The following is a 22755-nucleotide window of genomic DNA, read 5'->3' on the forward strand; positions in this document are numbered from 1 at the left end:
CAGATGCCAAACTTGACACGGTTTTATAGACACGATTTTTTTTTTCGTTATTATTACTATTTCATACAACTTTTATATGTTACACCTCGAACAGTTTTTATTCTCATAAAACTTTAAACTAACCTAACCTAAACTAACCTAACCTTTTTTTTTGTGTGGATGGGCAAATCTTATAATACCAATCAGAAAGTGTCCCAGATGTGCATCGCTTCACACAACCTAACCTAACATACATCTATCTCTTTATTTTTGGACAAGTATCTACATCGAGCGGCAATCTAATTTCATAATACTTTTTTCTCTTTGTATTACTATTTTCATACAACTTTTATATAACACACCTCGGACGGCTTCTACATACAAAACATCTCCATTCAATTTTCGCAATTCATCTTTTTCGACAAGTTCTTATATCCTACCGGCCAGAAGACAAACTAAACACGGTTTTATAGACACTAGCGCCCTCTGCCGGCCAGACGTCAAACTTAACAGGGTTTTATAGACACTAGTGCCCCCTGCCGGCCAGACGCCAAACTTTACACGGTTTTATAGTCACTAGCGCCCTCTGCCGGCCAAACGCCAAACTTAACACGGTTTTATATACATTAGCGCCCTCTGCCGGCCAGACGCCAAACTTGACAGGGTTTTATAGACACTAGCGCCCTCTGCCGGCCAGACGCCAAACTTGACACGGTTTTATAGACACTAGCGCCCTCTGCCGGCCAAACGCCAAACTTAACACGGTTTTATAGACACTAGCGCCCTCTGCCGGCCAGACGCCAAACTTAACACGGTTTTATAGACACTAGTGCCCCTTGCCGGCCAGACGCCAAACTGTACACGGTCTTATAGTCACTAGCGCCCTCTGCCGGCCAGACCCCAAACTTGACACGGTTTTATAGACACTAGCGCCCTCTGCCGGCCAAACGCCAAACTTAACACGGTTTTATAGACACTAGCGCCCTCTGCCGGCCAGATACCAAACTTGACACGGTTTTATAGACACTAGTGCCCCCTGCCGGCCAGACGCCAAACTTGACACGGTTTTATAGACACTAGCGCCCTCTGCCGGACAGACGCCAAACTTGACACGGTTTTATAGACACTAGCGCCCTCTGCCGGCAGATGCCAAACTTGACACGGTTTTATAGACACGATTTTTTTTTTCGTTATTATTACTATTTCATACAACTTTTATATGTTACACCTCGAACAGTTTTTATTCTCATAAAACTTTAAACTAACCTAACCTTTTTTTTTGTGTGGATGGGCAAATCTTATAATACCAATCAGAAAGTGTCCCAGATGTGCATCGCTTCACACAACCTAACCTAACATACATCTATCTCTTTATTTTTGGACAAGTATCTACATCGAGCGGCAATCTAATTTCATAATACTTTTTTCCCTTTGTATTACTATTTTCATACAACTTTTATATAACACACCTCGGACGGCTTCTACATACAAAACATCTCCATTCAATTTTCGCAATTCATCTTTTTCGACAAGTTCTTATATCCTACCGGCCAGAAGACAAACTAAACACGGTTTTATAGACACTAGCGCCCTCTGCCGGCCAAACGCCAAACTTAACACGGTTTTATAGACACTAGCGCCCTCTGCCGGCCAGACGTCAAACTTAACAGGGTTTTATAGACACTAGTGCCCCCTGCCGGCCAGACGCCAAACTTTACACGGTTTTATAGTCACTAGCGCCCTCTGCCGGCCAGATGCCAAACTTGACACGGTTTTATAGACACTAGAGCCCTCTGCCGGCCAAACGCCAAACTTGACACGGTTTTATAGACACTAGAGCCCTCTGCCGGCCAAACGACAAACTAAACACTGTTTTATAGACACTAGCGCCCTCTGCCGGCCGAACGCCAAACTTAACACGGTTTTATAGACACTAGCGCCCTCTGCCGGCCAGACGCCAAACTTGACACGGTTTTATAGACACGATTTTTTTTTTTCGTTATTATTACTATTTCATACAACTTTTATATGTTACACCTCGAACAGTTTCTATTCTCATAAAACTTTAAACTAACCTAACCTAACCTAACCTAAGCTAACCTATCCTAACCTAACCTAACCTAACCTATCCTATCCTAACCTAACCTTTTTTTTAGTGTGGATGGGCAAATCTTATAATACCAATCAGAAAGTGTCCCAGAAGTGCATCGCTTCACACAACCTAACCTAAAATACATCTATCTCTTTATTTTTGGACAAGTACCTATATCGAGCGGCAATCTAATTTCATAATACTTTTTTCCCTTTGTATTACTATTTTCATACAACTTTTATATAACACACCTCGGACGGCTTCTACATACAAAACATCTCCATTCAATTTTCGCAATTCATCTTTTTCGACAACTTCTTATATCCTACCGGCCAGAAGACAAACTAAACACGGTTTTATAGATACTAGCGCCCTCTGCCGGCCAAACGCACAAACTTAACACGGTTTTATAGACACTAGCGCCCTCTGCCGGCCAAACGCCAAACTTAACACGGTTTTATAGACACTAGCGCCCTCTGCCGGCCAGACGCCAAACTTAACACGGTTTTATAGACACTAGTGCCCCCTGCCGGCCAGACGCCAAACTTTACACGGTTTTATAGTCACTAGCGCCCTCTGCCGGCCAGACGCCAAACTTGACAGGGTTTTATAGACACTAGCGCCCTCTGCCGGCCAGACGCCCAATTTGACACGGTTTTATAGACACTAGCGCCCTCTGCCGGCCAAACGCCAAACTTAACACGGTTTTATATACACTAGCGCCCTCTGCCGGCTAGACGCCAAACTTGACACGGTTTTATAGACGCGATTTTTTTTTTTCGTTGTTATTACTATTTCATACAACTTTTATATGTTACACCTCGAACAGTTTCTATTCTCATAAAACTTTAAACTAACCTAACCTAACCTAACCTAAGCTAACCTATCCTAACCTATCCTAACCTAACCTATCCTATCCTAACCTAACCTAACCTAACCTAAACTTTTTTTTAGTGTGGATGGGCAAATCTTATAATACCAATCAGAAAGTGTCCCAGATGTGCATCGCTTCACACAACCTAACCTAACATACATCTATCTCTTTATTTTTGAACAAGTACCTATATCGAGCGGCAATCTAATTTCATAATACTTTTTTCCCTTTGTATTACTATTTTCATACAACTTTTATATTACACACCTCGGACGGCTTCTACATACAAAACATCTCCATTCAATTTTCGCAATTCATCTTTTTCGACAAGTTCTTATATCCTACCGGCCAGAAGACAAACTAAACACGGTTTTATAGACACTAGCGCCCTCTGCCGGCCAAACGCCAAACTTAACACGGTTTTATAGACACTAGCGCCCTCTGCCGGCCAAACGCCAAACTTAACACGGTTTTATAGACACTAGTGCCCCTTGCCGGCCAGACGCCAAACTTGACACGGTTTTATAGACACTAGCGCCCCCTGCCGGCCAGACGCCAAACTTAACACGGTTTTATAGACACTAGTGCCCCCTGCCGGCCAGACGCCAAACTTTACACGGTTTTATAGTCACTAGCGCCCTCTGCCGGCCAGACGCCAAACTTGACACGGTTTTATAGACACTAGCGCCCTCTGCCGGCCAAACGCCAAACTTAACACGAATTTATAGACACTAGCGCCCTCTGCCGGCCAGACGTCAAACTTGACAGGGTTTTATAGACACTAGCGCCCTCTGCCGGCCAGACGCCAAACTTGACACGGTTTTATAGACACTAGCGCCCTCTGCCGGCCAAACGCCAAACTTAACACGGTTTTATAGTCACCAGCGCCCTCTGCCGGCCAGACGCCAAACTTGACACGGTTTTATAGACACTAGCGCCCTCTGCCGGCCAAACGCCAAACTTAACACGGTTTTATAGACACTTGTGCCTCCTGCCGGCCAGACGCCAAACTTAACACGGTTTTATAGTCACTAGCGCCCTCTGCCGGCCAGACGCCAAACTTGACACGGTTTTATAGACACTAGCGCCCTTTGCCGGCCAGACGCCAAACTTAACACGGTTTTATAGACACTAGCGCCCCCTGCCGGCCAGACGCCAAACTTAACACGGTTTTATAGTCACTAGCGCCCTCTGCCGGCCAGACTCCAAACTTAACACGGTTTTATAGTTACTAGCGCCCTCTGCCGGCCAGACGCCAAACTTGACACGGTTTTATAGACACTAGCGCCCTCTGCCGGCCAAACGCCAAACTTAACACGGTTTTATAGACACGATTTTTTTTTTTTTTTCGTTATTATTACTATTTCATACAACTTTTATATGTTACACCTCGAATAGTTTCTATTCTCATAAAACTTCAAACTAACCTAAACTAACCTAACCTAACCTAAACTTACCTAACCTATCCTAACCTAACCTAACCTATCCTGTCCTATCCTATCCTAACCTAACCTAACCTAACCTAAACATTTTTTAGTGTGGATGGGCAAATCTTCATAATACCAATCAGAAACTAACCTAACCTAACCTAACCTAACCTTACCTATCTTATCCTAACCTAACATAACCTATCCTAACCTAACCTATCCTATCCTAACCTAACCTAACCTAACCTAACATTTTTTAGTGTGGATGGGCAAATCTTATAATACCAATCAGAAAGTGTCCCAGATGTGCATCGCTTCACACATCCTAACCTAACATACATCTATCTCTTTATTTTTGGACAAGTACCTATATCGAGCGGCAATCTAATTTCATAATACTTTTTTCCCTTTGTATTACTATTTTCATACAACTTTTATATAACACACCTCGGACGGCTTCTACATACAAAACATCTCCATTCAATTTTCGCAATTCATCTTTTTCGACAAGTTCCTATATCCTACCGGCCAGAAGACAAACTAAACACGGTTTTATAGACACTAGCGCCCTCTGCCGGCCAAACGCCAAACTTAACACGGTTTTATAGACACTAGCGCCCTCTGCCGGCCAAACGTCAAACTTAACACGGTTTTATAGACACTAGCGCCCCCTGCCGGCCAGACGCCAAACTTAACACGGTTTTATAGACACTAGCGCCCTCTGCCGGCCAGACGCCAAACTTGACACGGTTTTATAGACACTTGTGCCTCCTGCCGGCCAGACGCCAAACTTAACACGGTTTTATAGACACTAGCGCCCTCTGCCGGCCAGACGCCAAACTTGACAGGGTTTTATAGACACTAGCGCCCTCTGCCGGCCAGACGCCAAACTTGACACGGTTTTATAGTCACTAGCGCCCTCTGCCGGCCAGACGCCAAACTTGACACGGTTTTATAGACACTAGCGCCCTCTGCCGGCCAAACGCCAAACTGAACACGGTTTTATAGACACTAGCGCCCACTGCCAGCCAGACGCCAAACTTAACACGGTTTTATAGACACTTGTGCCTCCTGCCGGCCAGACGCCAAACTTAACACGGTTTTATAGACACTTGTGCCTCCTGCCGGCCAGACGCCAAACTTAACACGGTTTTATAGTCACTAGCGCCCTCTGCCGGCCAGACGCCAAACTTGACACGGTTTTATAGACACTAGCGCCCACTGCCAGCCAGACGCCAAACTTAACACGGTTTTATAGACACTTGTGCCTCCTGCCGGCCAGACGCCAAACTTAACACGGTTTTATAGTCACTAGCGCCCTCTGCCGGCCAGACGCCAAACTTGACACGGTTTCATAGACACTAGCGCCCTTTGCCGGCCAGACGCCAAACTTAACACGGTTTTATAGACACTAGCGCCCTCTGCCGGCCAAACGCCAAACTTGACACGGTTTTATAGACACTAGCGCCCCCTGCCGGCCAGACGCCGAACTTAACACGGTTTTATAGACACTAGCGCCCTCTGCTGGTCAGACGCCAAACTTGACACGGTTTTATAGTCACTAGCGCCCTCTGCCGGCCAGACGCCAAACTTGACACGGTTTCATAGACACTAGCGCCCTTTGCCGGCCAGACGCCAAACTTAACACGGTTTTATAGACACTAGCGCCCTCTGCCGGCCAGACGCCAAACTTGACACGGTTTTATAGACACTAGCGCCCTCTGCCGGCCAAACGTCAAACTTAACACGGTTTTATAGACACTAGCGCCCCCTGCCGGCCAGACGCCGAACTTAACACGGTTTTATAGACACTAGCGCCCTCTGCTGGTCAGACGCCATACTTGACACGGTTTTATAGACACTAGCGCCCTCTGCCGGCCAGATGCCAAACTTGACACGGTTTTATAGACACGATTTTTTTTTTTTCGTTATTATTACTATTTCATACAACTTTTATATGTTACACCTCGAATAGTTTCTATTCTCATAAAACTTTAAACTAACCTAACCTAACCTAACCTAACCTAACCTAACATTTTTTAGTGTGGATGGGCAAATCTTATAATACCAATCAGAAAGTGTCCCAGATGTGCATCGCTTCACACAACCTAACCTAACATACATCTATCTCTTTATTTTTGGACAAGTACCTATATCGAGCGGCAATCTAATTTCATAATACTTTTTTCCCTTTGTATTACTATTTTCATACAACTTTTATATAACACACCTCGGACGGCTTCTACATACAAAACATCTCCATTCAATTTTCGCAATTCATCTTTTTCGACAAGTTCCTATATCCTACCGGCCAGAAGACAAACTAAACACGGTTTTATAGACACTAGCGCCCTCTGCCGGCCAAACGCCAAACTTAACACGGTTTTATAGACACTAGCGCCCTCTGCCGGCCAAACGTCAAACTTAACACGGTTTTATAGACACTAGCGCCCCCTGCCGGCCAGACGCCAAACTTAACACGGTTTTATAGACACTAGCGCCCTCTGCCGGCCAGACGCCAAACTTGACACGGTTTTATAGACACTAGCGCCCTCTGCCAGCCAAACGCCAAACTTAACACGGTTTTATAGACACTAGCGCCCCCTGCCGGCCAGACGCCAAACTTTACACGGTTTTATAGACACTAGGTCCCTCTGCCGGCCAGACGCCAAACTTGACACGGTTTTATAGACACTAGCGCCCTCTGCCGGCCAAACGCCAAACTCAACACGGTTTTATATACACTAGCGCCCTCTGCCGGCCAGACGCCAAACTTGACACGGTTTTATGGACACGATTTTTTTTTTCGTTATTATTACTATTTATACAACTTTTAAATGTTACACGTCGAACAGTTTCTATTCTCATAAAACTTTAAACTAACCTAACCTAACCTAACCTATCCTAACCTAACCTAACCTAACCTAACCTAACCTATCCTATCCTAACCTAACCTAACCTGTCCTATCCTATCCTAACCTAACCTAACCTTTTTTTTAGTGTGGATGGACAAATCTTCATAATACCAATCAGAAAGTGTCCTAGATGTGCATCGCTTCACACAACCTAACCTAACATACATCTATCTCTTTATTTTTGGACAAGTACCTATATCGAGCGGCAATCTAATTTCATAATACTTTTTTCTTTTTGTATTACTATTTTCATACACCTTTTATATAACACACCTCGGACGGCTTCTACATACAGAACATCTCCATTCAATTTTTGCAATTCATCTTTTTCGACAAGTTCTTATATCCTACCGGCCAGACGCCAAACTTAACACGGTTTTATAGACACTAGCGCCCCCTGCCGGCCAGACGCCAAACTTGGCACGGTTTTATAGACACTAGCGCCCTCTGCCGGCCAAACGCCAAACTTGACACGGTTTTATAGACACTAGCGCCCTCTGCCGGCCAGATGCCAAACTTGACACGGTTTTATAGACACGATTTTTTTTTCGTTATTATTACTATTTCATACAACTTCTATATGTTACACCTCGAACAGTTTCTATTCTTATAAAACTTTAAACTAACCTAACCTAACCTAACCTAACCTTACCTATCTTATCCTAACCTAACATAACCTATCCTAACCTAACCTATCCTATCCTAACCTAACCTAACCTAACCTAACCTTTTTTTAGTGTGGATGGGAAAATCTTCATAATACCAATCAGAAAGTGTCCCAGATGTGCATCGCTTCACACAACCTAACCTAACATACATCTATCTCTTTATTTTTGGACAAGTACCTATATCGAGCGGCAATCTAATTTCATAATACTTTTTTCCCTTTGTATTACTATTTTCATACAACTTTTATATGTTACACCCCGAACGGCTTCTACATACAGAACACCCCCATTCAATTTTCACAATTGATCTTTTTCGACAATTTCATACATCGAGCGAACATCTAATTTCATAATACTTTGGTTTTCATAATTCTAACTATTTGCATACAACTTTCATATAACACACCTCGGACGGCTTCTACATACAAAACATCTCCATTCAATTTTCGCAATTCATCTTTTTCGACAAGTTCTTATATCCTACCGGCCAGAAGACAAACTAAACACGGTTTTATAGACACTAGCGCCCTCTGCCGGCCAAACGCCAAACTTAACACGGTTTTATAGACACTAGCGCCCTCTGCCGGCCAAACGCCAAACTTAACACGGTTTTATAGACACTAGCGCCCTCTGCCGGCCAGACGCCAAACTTGACACGGTTTCATAGACACTAGCGCCCTCTGCCGGCCAGATGCCAAACTTGACACGGTTTTATAGACACGATTTTTTTTTTCGTTATTATTACTATTTATACAACTTTTATATGTTACACGTCGAACAGTTTCTATTCTCATAAAACTTTAAACTAACCTAACCTAACCTAACCTAACCTAATCTAACCTAACCTATCCTAACCTATCCTAACCTAATCTAACCTAACCTGTCCTATCCTATCCTAACCTAACCTAAGCTTTTTTTTAGTGTGGATGGGCAAATCTTCATAATACCAATCAGAAAGTGTCCCAGATGTGCATCGCTTCACACAACCTAACCTAACATACATCTATCTCTTTATTTTTGGACAAGTACCTGTATCGAGCGAACATCTAATTTCATAATACTTTTTTCCCTTTGTATTACTAATTTCATACAACTTTTATATGTTACACCCCGAACGGCTTCTACATACAAAACATCTCCATTCAATTTTCACAATTGATCTTTTTCGACAATTTCATACATCGAGCGAACATCTAATTTCATAATACTTTGGTTTTCATAATTCTAACTATTTGCATACAACTTTCATATAACACACCTCGGACGGCTTCTACATACAAAACATCTCCATTCAATTTTCGCAATTCATCTTTTTCGACAAGTTCTTATATCCTACCGGCCAGAAGACAAACTAAACATGGTTTTATAGACACTAGCGCCCTCTGCCGGCCAAACGCCAAACTAATCACGGTTTTATAGACACTAGCGCCCTCTGCCGGCCAGACGCCAAACTTAACACGGTTTTATAGACACTATCGCCCCCTGCCGGCCAGACGCCAAACTTAACAAGGTTTTATAGACACTAGCGCCCTCTGCCGGCCAGACGCCAAACTTGACACGGTTTTATAGATACTAGCGCCCTCTGCCGGCCAGGCGCCAAACTTGACACGGTTTTATAGACACGATTTTTTTTTTCGTTATTATTACTATTTCATACAACTTTTATATGTTACACCTCGAACAGTTTCTATTCTCATAAAACTTTAAACTAACCTAACCTAACCTAACCTAACCTAACCTAACCTAACCTATCCTATCCTAACCTAACCTAACCTTTTTTTTAGTGTGGATGGACAAATCTTCATAATACCAATCAGAAAGTGTCCCAGATGTGCATCGCTTCACACAACCTAACCTAACATACATCTATCTCTTTATTTTTGGACAAGTACCTATATCGAGCGGCAATCTAATTTCATAATACTTTTTTCCCTTTGTATTACTATTTTCATACAACTTTTATATGTTACACCCCGAACGGCTTCTACATACAGAACACCCCCATTCAATTTTCACAATTGATCTTTTTCGACAATTTCATACATCGAGCGAACATCTAATTTCATAATACTTTGGTTTTCATAATTCTAACTATTTGCATACAACTTTCATATAACACACCTCGGACGGCTTCTACATACAAAACATCTCCATTCAATTTTCGCAATTCATCTTTTTCGACAAGTTCTTATATCCTACCGGCCAGAAGACAAACTAAACACGGTTTTATAGACACTAGCGCCCTCTGCCGGCCAAACGCCAAACTTAACACGGTTTTATAGACACTAGCGCCCTCTGCCGGCCAAACGCCAAACTTGACACCACGGTTTCATAGACACTAGCGCCCTTTGCCGGCCAGATGCCAAACTTGACACGGTTTTATAGACACTAGTGTCCCCTGCCGGCCAGACGCCAAACTTGACACGGTTTTATAGACACTAGCGCCCTCTGCCGGTCAGACGCCAAACTTGACACGGTTTATAGACACTAGCGCCCTCTGCCGGCCAGATGCCAAACTTGACACGGTTTTATAGACACGATTTTTTTTTCGTTATTATTACTATTTCATACAACTTTTATATGTTACACCTCGAACAGTTTCTATTCTCATAAAACTTTAAACTAACCTAACCTAACCTAACCTAACCTTTTTTTTGGTGTGGATGGGCAAATCTTATAATACCAATCAGAAAGTGTCCCAGATGTGCATCTCTTCACACAACCTAATCTAACATACATCTATCTCTTTATTTTTGGACAAGTATCTACATCGAGCGGCAATCTAATTTCATAATACTTTTTTCCCTTTGTATTACTATTTCCATACAACTTTTATATAACACACCTCGGACGGCTTCTACATACAAAACATCTCCATTCAATTTTCGCAATTCATCTTTTTCGACAAGTTCTTATATCCTACCGGCCAGAAGACAAACTAAACACGGTTTTATAGACACTAGCGCCCTCCGCCGGCCAAACGCCAAACTTAACACGGTTTTATAGACACTAGCGCCCTCTGCCGGCCAAACGCCAAACTTAACACGGTTTTATAGACACTAGCGCCCTCTGCCGGCCAGACGTCAAACTTAACACTGTTTTATAGACACTAGTGCCCCCTGCCGGCCAGACGCCAAACTTTACACGGTTTCATAGTCACTAGCGCCCTCTGCCGGCCGGACGCCAAACTTGACACGGTTTTATAGACACTAGCGCCCTCTGCCGGCCAAACGCCAAACTTAACACGAATTTATAGACACTAGCGCCCTCTGCCGGCCAGACGCCAAACTTAACACGGTTTTATAGACACTAGCGCCCTCTGCCGGCCAGATGACAAACTTGACACGGTTTTATAGACACGATTTCTTTTTTTCGTTATTATTACTATTTCATACAATTTTTATATGTTACACCTCGAACAGTTTCTATTCTCATAAAACTTTAAACTAACCTAACCTAACTTAACCTAACCTTACCTATCCTATCCTAACCTAACCTATCCTAACCTAACCTATCCTATCCTAACCTAACCTAACCTAACCTAACCTTTTTTTTTAGTGTGGATGGGCAAATCTTCATAATACCAATCAGAAAGTGTCCCAGATGTGCATCGCTTCACACAACCTAACCTAACATACATCTATCTCTTTATTTTTGGACAAGTACCTATATCGAGCGGCAATCTAATTTCATAATACTTTTTTCCCTTTGTATTACTATTTTCATACAACTTTTATATGTTACACCCCGAACGGCTTCTACATACAGAACACCCCCACTCAATTTTCACGATTGATCTTTTTCGACAATTTCATACATCGAGCGAACATCTTATTTCATAATACTTTGGTTTTCATAATTCTAACTATTTGCATACAACTTTCATATAACACACCTCGGACGGCTTCTACATACAAAACATCTCCATTCAATTTTCGCAATCCATCTTTTTCGACAAGTTCTTATATCCTACCGGCCAGAAGACAAACTAAACACGGTTTTATAGACACTAGAGCCCTCTGCCGGCCAAACGACAAACTAAACACTGTTTTATAGACACTAGCGCCCTCTGCCGGCCAAACGCCAAACTTAACACGGTTTTATAGACACTAGCGCCCTCTGCCGGCCAGGCGCCAAACTTGACACGGTTTTATAGACACTAGCGCCCTCTACCGGCCAGACGCCAAACTAAACACGGTTTTATAGACACTAGCGCCACCTGCCGGCCAGAAGACAAACTTAACACGGTTTTATAAACACTAGCGCCACCTGCCGGCCAGACGCCAAACTTGACACGGTTTTATAGACACGATTTTTTTTTTCGATAATATTTCTATTTCATACAACTTTTATATGTTACACCTCGACAAGTTCTTATATCCTACCGGCCAGAAGACAAACTAAACACGGTTTTATAGACACTAGCGCCACCTGCCGGCCAGAAGACAAACTAAACACGGTTTTTTAGACACTAGCGCCCTCTGCCGGCCAGGCGCCAAACTCGACACGGTTTTATAGATACTAGCGCCCTCTGCCGGCCAGAAGCCACACTTAACACGAATTTACAGACACTAGCGCCCTCTGCCGGCCTGAAGCCACACTTAACACGGTTTTATAGACACTAGCGCCACCTGCCGGCCAGAAGACAAACTAAACACGGTTTTATAGACACTAGCGCCCTCTGCCGGCCAGAAGCCACACTTAACACGGTTTTATAGACACTAGCGCCACCTGCCGGCCTGAAGACAAACTAAACACGGTTTATAGACACTAGCGCCCTCTGCCGGCCAGGCGCCAAACTTGACACGGTTTTATAGACACCATTTTTTTTTTTTTCGATATTATTACTATTTCATACAACTTTTATATGTTACACCTCGACAAGTTCTTATATCCTACCGGCCAGAAGAAAAACTAAACACGGTTTTATAGACACTAGCGCCACCTGTTGGCCAAACGCCAAACTTAACACGGTTTTATAGACACTAGCGCCCTCTGCCGACCAGGCGCCAAACTCTACACGGTTTTATAGACACTAGCACCCTCTGCCGGCCAGAAGCCACACTTAACACGAATTTACAGACACTAGCGCCCTCTGCCGACCAGAAGCCACACTTAACACGAATTTACAGACACTAGCGCCCTCTGCCGGCCAGAAGCCACACTTAACACGGTTTTATAGACACTAGCGCCCTCTGCCGGCCTGAAGACAAACTAAACACGGTTTATAGACACTAGCGCCCTCTGCCGGCCAGGCGCCAAACTTGACACGGTTTTATAGACACGATTTTTTTTTTTTACGATATTATTACTATTTCATACAACTTTTATATGTTACACCTCGACAAGTTCTTATATCCTACCAGCCAGAAGACAAACTAAACACGGTTTTATAGACACGATTTTTTTTTTTTCGATATCATTACTATTTCATACAACTTTTATATGTTACACCTCGACAAGTTCTTATATCCTACCGGCCAGAAGAAAAACTAAACACGGTTTTATAGACACTAGCGCCACCCCTGTTGGCCAAACGCCAAACTTAACACGGTTTTATAGACACTAGCGCCCTCTGCCGACCAGGCGCCAAACTCGATACGGTTTTATAGACACTAGCGCCCTCTGCCGGCAAGAAGCCACACTTAACACGAATTTACAGACATTAGCGCCCTCTGCCGGCCAGAAGCCACACTTAACACGAATTTACAGACACTAGCGCCCTCTGCCGGCCAGAAGCCACACTTAACACGGTTTTATAGACACTAGCGCCCTCTGCCGGCCTAAAGACAAACTAAACACGGTTTATAGACACTAGCGCCCTCTGCCGGCCAGGCGCCAAACTTGACACGGTTTTATAGACACGATTTTTTTTTATTTTTCGATATTATTTCTATTTCATACAACTTTTATATGTTACACCTCGACAAGTTCTTATATCCTACCGGCCAGAAGACAAACTAAACACGGTTTTATGGACACTAGCGCCACCTGTTGGCCAAACGCCAAACTTAACACGGTTTTATAGACACTAGCGCCACCTGCCGGCCAGAAGACAAACTAAACACGGTTTTATAGACACTAGCGCCCTCTGCCGGCCAGGCGCCAAACTCGACACGGTTTTATAGATACTAGCGCCCTCTGCCGGCCAGAAGCCACACTTAACACGAATTTACAGACACTAGCGCCCTCTGCCGGCCAGAAGACAAACTTAACACGGTTTTATAGACACTAGCGCCCTCTGCCGGCCAGGAGCCACACTTAACACGGTTTTATAGACACTAGCGCCACCTGCCTGCCAGAAAACAAACTAAACACGGTTTTATAGACACTAGCGCCCTCTGCCGGCCAAACGCCAAACTTAACACGGTTTTATAGACACTAGCGCCCTCTACCGGCCAAACGCCACACTTAACACGGTTTTATAAACACTAGCGCCCTCTGCCGGCCAGAAGCCACACTAAACACGGTTTTATAGACACTAGCGCCCTCTGCCGGTCAGACGTCAAACTTAACACGGTTTTATAGACACTAATGCCCCCTGCCGACCAGACGCCAAACTTTACACGGTTTCATAGTCACTAGCGCCCTCTGCCGGCCAGACTCCAAACTTGACACGGTTTTATAGACACTAGCGCCCTCTGCCGGCCAAACGCCAAACTTAACACGAATTTATAGACACTAGCGCCCTCTGCCGGCCAGACGCCAAACTTAACACGGTTTAATAGACACTAGCGCCCTCTGCTGGCCAAGCGCCAAACTTGACACGGTTTTATAGACACTAGCGCCCTCTGCCGGTCAGATGCCAAACTTGACACGGTTTTATAGACACGATTTTTTTTTTTCGTTATTATCACTATTTTATACAACTTTTATATGTTACACCTCGAACAGTTTCTATTCTCATAAAACTTTAAACTAACCTAACCTAACCTAACCTAACCTTACCTATCCTATCCTAACCTAACCTAACCTATCCTAACCTAACCTATCCTATCCTAACCTAACCTAACCTTACCTAACCTTTTTTTTAGTGTGGATGGGCAAATCTTCATAATACCAATCAGAAAGTGTCCCAGATGTGCATCGCTTCACACAACCTAACCTAACATACATCTATCTCTTTATTTTTGGACAAGTACCTGTATCGAGCGAACATCTAATTTCATAATACTTTTTTCCCTTTGTATTACTAATTTCATACAACTTTTATATGTTACACCCCGAACGGCTTCTACATACAAAACATCTCCATTCAATTTTCACAATTGATCTTTTTCGACAATTTCATACATCGAGCGAACATCTAATTTCATAATACTTTGGTTTCCATAATTCTAACTATTTGCATACAACTTTCATATAACACACCTCGGACGGCTTCTACATACAAAACATCTCCATTCAATTTTAGCAATTCATCTTTTTCGACAAGTTCTTATATCCTACCGGCCAGAAGACAAACTAAACATGGTTTTATAGACACTAGCGCCCTCTGCCGGCCAAACGCCAAACTAATCACGGTTTTATAGACACTAGCGCCCTCTGCCGGCCAGACGCCAAACTTAACACGGTTTTATAGACACTATCGCCCCCTGCCGGCCAGACGCCAAACTTAACAAGGTTTTATAGACACTAGCGCCCTCTGCCGGCCAGACGCCAAACTTGACACGGTTTTATAGACACTAGCGCCCTCTGCCGGCAAGAAGCCACACTTAACACGAATTTACAGACACTAGCGCCCTCTGCCGGCCAGAAGCCACACTTAACACGAATTTACAGACACTAGCGCCCTCTGCCGGCCAGAAGCCACACTTAACACGGTTTTATAGACACTAGCGCCCTCTGCCGGCCTGAAGACAAACTTAACACGGTTTTATAGACACTAGCGCCACCTGCCGGCCAGGCGCCAAACTTGACACTGTTTTATAGACACTAGCGCCACCTGCCGGCCAGAAGACAAACTAAACACGGTTTTATAGACACTAGCGCCCTCTGCCGGCCAGGAGCCACACTTAACACGGTTTTATAGACACTAGCGCTACCTGCCTGCCAGAAAACAAACTAAACACGGTTTTATAGACACTAGCGCCCTCTGCCGGCCAAACGCCAAACTTAACACGGTTTTATAGACACTAGCGCCCTCTACCGGCCAAACGCCACACTTAACACGGTTTTATAAACACTAGCGCCCTCTGCCGGCCAGAAGCCACACTAAACACGGTTTTGTAGACACTAGCGCCCTCTGCCGGTCAGACGTCAAACTTAACACGGTTTTATAGACACTAATGCCCCCTGCCGGCCAAGCGCCAAACTTGACACGGTTTTATAGACACTAGCGCCCTCTGCCGGCCAGATGCCACACTTAACACGAATTTACAGACACTAGCGCACTCTGCCGGCCAGAAGCCACACTTAACACGGTTTTATAGACACTAGCGCCCTCTGCCGGCCTGAAGACAAACTAAACACGGTTTATAGACACTAGCGCCCTCTGCCGGCCAGGCGCCAAACTTGACACGGTTTTATAGACACGATTTTTTTTTATTTTTCGATATTATTTCTATTTCATACAACTTTTATATGTTACACCTCGACAAGTTCTTATATCCTACCGGCCAGAAGACAAACTAAACACGGTTTTATGGACACTAGCGCCACCTGTTGGCCAAACGCCAAACTTAACACGGTTTTATAGACACTAGCGCCACCTGCCGGCCAGAAGACAAACTAAACACGGTTTTATAGACACTAGCGCCCTCTGCCGGCCAGGCGCCAAACTCGACACGGTTTTATAGACACTAGCGCCCTCTGCCGGCCAGGAGCCACACTTAACACGGTTTTATAGACACTAGCGCCACCTGCCTGCCAGAAAACAAACTAAACACGGTTTTATAGACACTAGCGCCCTCTGCCGGCCAAACGCCAAACTTAACACGGTTTTATAGACACTAGCGCCCTCTACCGGCCAAACGCCACACTTAACACGGTTTTATAAACACTAGCGCCCTCTGCCGGCCAGAAGCCACACTAAACACGGTTTTATAGACACTAGCGCCCTCTGCCGGTCAGACGTCAAACTTAACACGGTTTTATAGACACTAATGCCCCCTGCCGACCAGACGCCAAACTTTACACGGTTTCATAGTCACTAGCGCCCTCTGCCGGCCAGACGCCAAACTTGACACGGTTTTATAGACACTAGCGCCCTCTGCCGGCCAAACGCCAAACTTAACACGAATTTATAGACACTAGCGCCCTCTGCCGGCCAGACGCCAAACTTAACACGGTTTAATAGACACTAGCGCCCTCTGCTGGCCAAGCGCCAAACTTGACACGGTTTTATAGACACTAGCGCCCTCTGCCGGCCAGATGCCAAACTTGACACGGTTTTATAGACACGATTTTTTTTTTTTCGTTATTATCACTATTTCATACAACTTTTATATGTTACACCTCGAACAGTTTCTATTCTCATAAAACTTTAAACTAACCTAACCTAACCTAACCTAACCTTACCTATCCTATCCTAACCTAACCTAACCTATCCTAACCTAACCTATCCTATCCTAACCTAACCTAACCTTACCTAACCTTTTTTTTAGTGTGGATGGGCAAATCTTCATAATACCAATCAGAAAGTGTCCCAGATGTGCATCGCTTCACACAACCTAACCTAACATACATCTATCTCTTTATTTTTGGACAAGTACCTGTATCGAGCGAACATCTAATTTCATAATACTTTTTTCCCTTTGTATTACTAATTTCATACAACTTTTATATGTTACACCCCGAACGGCTTCTACATACAAAACATCTCCATTCAATTTTCACAATTGATCTTTTTCGACAATTTCATACATCGAGCGAACATCTAATTTCATAATACTTTGGTTTCCATAATTCTAACTATTTGCATACAACTTTCATATAACACACCTCGGACGGCTTCTACATACAAAACATCTCCATTCAATTTTAGCAATTCATCTTTTTCGACAAGTTCTTATATCCTACCGGCCAGAAGACAAACTAAACATGGTTTTATAGACACTAGCGCCCTCTGCCGGCCAAACGCCAAACTAATCACGGTTTTATAGACACTAGCGCCCTCTGCCGGCCAGACGCCAAACTTAACACGGTTTTATAGACACTATCGCCCCCTGCCGGCCAGACGCCAAACTTAACAAGGTTTTATAGACACTAGCGCCCTCTGCCGGCCAGACGCCAAACTTGACACGGTTTTATAGACACTAGCGCCCTCTGCCGGCAAGAAGCCACACTTAACACGAATTTACAGACACTAGCGCCCTCTGCCGGCCAGAAGCCACACTTAACACGAATTTACAGACACTAGCGCCCTCTGCCGGCCAGAAGCCACACTTAACACGGTTTTATAGACACTAGCGCCCTCTGCCGGCCTGAAGACAAACTAAACACGGTTTATAGACACTAGCGCCCTCTGCCGGCCAGGCGCCAAACTTGACACGGTTTTATAGACACGATTTTTTTTTTATTTTTCGATATTATTTCTATTTCATACAACTTTTATATGTTACACCTCGACAAGTTCTTATATCCTACCGGCCAGAAGACAAACTAAACACGGTTTTATGGACACTAGCGCCACCTGTTGGCCAAACGCCAAACTTAACACGGTTTTATAGATACTAGCGCCCTCTGCCGGCCAGGAGCCACACTTAACACGAATTTACAGACACTAGCGCCCTCTGCCGGCCAGAAGACAAACTTAACACGGTTTTATAGACACTAGCGCCACCTGCCGGCCAGGCGCCAAACTTGACACTGTTTTATAGACACTAGCGCCACCTGCCGGCCAGAAGACAAACTAAACACGGTTTTATAGACACTAGCGCCCTCTGCCGGCCAGGAGCCACACTTAACACGGTTTTATAGACACTAGCGCTACCTGCCTGCCAGAAAACAAACTAAACACGGTTTTATAGACACTAGCGCCCTCTGCCGGCCAAACGCCAAACTTAACACGGTTTTATAGACACTAGCGCCCTCTACCGGCCAAACGCCACACTTAACACGGTTTTATAAACACTAGCGCCCTCTGCCGGCCAGAAGCCACACTAAACACGGTTTTATAGACACTAGCGCCCTCTGCCGGTCAGACGTCAAACTTAACACGGTTTTATAGACACTAATGCCCCCTGCCGGCCAAGCGCCAAACTTGACACGGTTTTATAGACACTAGCGCCCTCTGCCGGCCAGATGCCACACTTAACACGAATTTACAGACACTAGCGCACTCTGCCGGCCAGAAGCCACACTTAACACGGTTTTATAGACACTAGCGCCCTCTGCCGGCCTGAAGACAAACTAAACACGGTTTATAGACACTAGCGCCCTCTGCCGGCCAGGCGCCAAACTTGACACGGTTTTATAGACACGATTTTTTTTTATTTTTCGATATTATTTCTATTTCATACAACTTTTATATGTTACACCTCGACAAGTTCTTATATCCTACCGGCCAGAAGACAAACTAAACACGGTTTTATGGACACTAGCGCCACCTGTTGGCCAAACGCCAAACTTAACACGGTTTTATAGACACTAGCGCCACCTGCCGGCCAGAAGACAAACTAAACACGGTTTTATAGACACTAGCGCCCTCTGCCGGCCAGGCGCCAAACTCGACACGGTTTTATAGATACTAGCGCCCTCTGCCGGCCAGGAGCCACACTTAACACGAATTTACAGACACTAGCGCCCTCTGCCGGCCAGAAGACAAACTTAACACGGTTTTATAGACACTAGCGCCACCTGCCGGCCAGGCGCCAAACTTGACACTGTTTTATAGACACTAGCGCCACCTGCCGGCCAGAAGACAAACTAAACACGGTTTTATAGACACTAGCGCCCTCTGCCGGCCAGGAGCCACACTTAACACGGTTTTATAGACACTAGCGCTACCTGCCTGCCAGAAAACAAACTAAACACGGTTTTATAGACACTAGCGCCCTCTGCCGGCCAAACGCCAAACTTAACACGGTTTTATAGACACTAGCGCCCTCTACCGGCCAAACGCCACACTTAACACGGTTTTATAAACACTAGCGCCCTCTGCCGGCCAGAAGCCACACTAAACACGGTTTTATAGACACTAGCGCCCTCTGCCGGTCAGACGTCAAACTTAACACGGTTTTATAGACACTAATGCCCCCTGCCGGCCAGACGCCAAACTTTACACGGTTTCATAGACACTAGCGCCCTCTGCCGGCCAGACGCCAAACTTGACACGGTTTTATAGACACTAGCGCCCTCTGCCGGCCAGGCGCCAAACTTAACACGGTTTAATAGACACTAGCGCCCTCTGCTGGCCAAGCGCCAAACTTGACACGGTTTTATAGACACTAGCGCCCTCTGCCGGCCAGACGCCAAACTTAACACGGTTTTATAGACACTATCGCCCCCTGCCGGCCAGACGCCAAACTTAACAAGGTTTTATAGACACTGGCGCCCTCTGCCGGCCAGACGCCAAACTTGACACGGTTTTATAGACACTAGCGCCCTCTGCCGGCCAGGCGCCAAACTTGACACGGTTTTATAGACACGATTTTTTTTTTCGTTATTATTACTATTTCATACAACTTTTATATGTTACACCTCGAACAGTTTCTATTCTCATAAAACTTTAAACTAACCTAACCTAACCTAACCTAACCTAACCTAATCTAACCTAACCTATCCTATCCTAACCAAACCTAACCTAACCTGTCCTATCCTATCCTAACCTAACCTAACCTTTTTTTTAGTGTGGATGGACAAATCTTCATAATACCAATCAGAAAGTGTCCTAGATGTGCATCGCTTCACACAACCTAACCTAACATACATCTATCTCTTAATTTTTGGACAAGTACCTATATCGAGCGGCAATCTAATTTCATAATACTTTTTTCTTTTTGTATTACTATTTTCATACAACTTTTATATTACACACCTCGGACGGCTTCTACATACAGAACATCTCCATTCAATTTTCGTAATTCATCTTTTTCGACAAGTTCTTATATCCTACCGGCCAGACGCCAAACTTAACACGGTTTTATAAACACTAGCGCCCCCTGCCGGCCAGACGCCAAACTTGGCACGGTTTTATAGACACTAGCGCCCTCTGCCGGCCAAACGCCAAACTTGACACGGTTTTATAGACACTAGCGCCCTCTGTCGGCCAGATGCCAAACTTGACACGGTTTTATAGACACGATTTTTTTTTTCGTTATTATTACTATTTCATACAACTTCTATATGTTACACCTCGAACAGTTTCTATTCTTATAAAACTTTAAACTAACCTAACCTAACCTAACCTAACCTTACCTATCTTATCCTAACCTAACATAACCTATCCTAACCTAACCTATCCTATCCTAACCTAACCTAACCTAACCTAACCTTTTTTAGTGTGGATGGGAAAATCTTCATAATACCAATCAGAAAGTGTCCCAGATGTGCATCGCTTCACACAACCTAACCTAACATACATCTATTTCTTTATTTTTGGACAAGTACCTATATCGAGCGGCAATCTAATTTCATAATACTTTTTTCCCTTTGTATTACTATTTTCATACAACTTTTATATGTTACACCCCGAACGGCTTCTACATACAGAACACCCCCATTCAATTTTCACAATAGATCTTTTTCGACAATTTCATACATCGAGCGAACATCTAATTTCATAATACTTTGGTTTTCATAATTCTAACTATTTGCATACAACTTTCATATAACACACCTCGGACGGCTTCTACATACAAAACATCTCCATTCAATTTTCGCAATTCATCTTTTTCGACAAGTTCTTATATCCTACCGGCCAGAAGACAAACTAAACACGGTTTTATAGACACTAGCGCCCTCTGCCGGCCAAACGCCAAACTTAACACGGTTTCATAGACACTAGCGCCCTCTGCCGGCCAGATGCCAAACTTGACACGGTTTTATAGACACTAGTGCCCCCTGCCGGCCAGACGCCAAACTTGACACGGTTTTATAGACACTAGCGCCCTCTGCCGGTCAGACGCCAAACTTGACACGGTTTATAGACACTAGCGCCCTCTGCCGGCCAGATGCCAAACTTGACACGGTTTTATAGACACGATTTTTTTTTCGTTATTATTACTATTTCATACAACTTTTATATGTTACACCTCGAAAAGTTTCTATTCTCATAAAACTTTAAACTAACCTAACCTAACCTAACCTAACCTTTTTTTTGGTGTGGATGGGCAAATCTTATAATACCAATCAGAAAGTGTCCCAGATGTGCATCGCTTCACACAACCTAATCTAACATACATCTATCTCTTTATTTTTGACAAGTATCTACATCGAGCGGCAATCTAATTTCATAATACTTTTTTCCCTTTGTATTACTATTTCCATACAACTTTTATATAACACACCTCGGACGGCTTCTACATACAAAACATCTCCATTCAATTTTCGCAATTCATCTTTTTCGACAAGTTCTTATATCCTACCGGCCAGAAGACAAACTAAACACGGTTTTATAGACACTAGCGCCCTCCGCCGGCCAAACGCCAAACTTAACACGGTTTTATAGACACTAGAGCCCTCTGCCGGCCAAACGCCAAACTTAACACGGTTTTATAGACACTAGCGCCCTCTGCCGGCCAGAAGCCACACTTAACACGGTTTTATAGACACTAGCGCCCTCTGCCGGCCTGAAGACAAACTAAACACGGTTTATAGACACTAGCGCCCTCTGCCGGCCAGGCGCCAAACTTGACAC

This window comes from Diorhabda sublineata, chromosome 11 (assembly GCF_026230105.1).
Source record: "Diorhabda sublineata isolate icDioSubl1.1 chromosome 11, icDioSubl1.1, whole genome shotgun sequence".
Lineage (NCBI taxonomy): Eukaryota > Metazoa > Arthropoda > Insecta > Coleoptera > Chrysomelidae > Diorhabda > Diorhabda sublineata.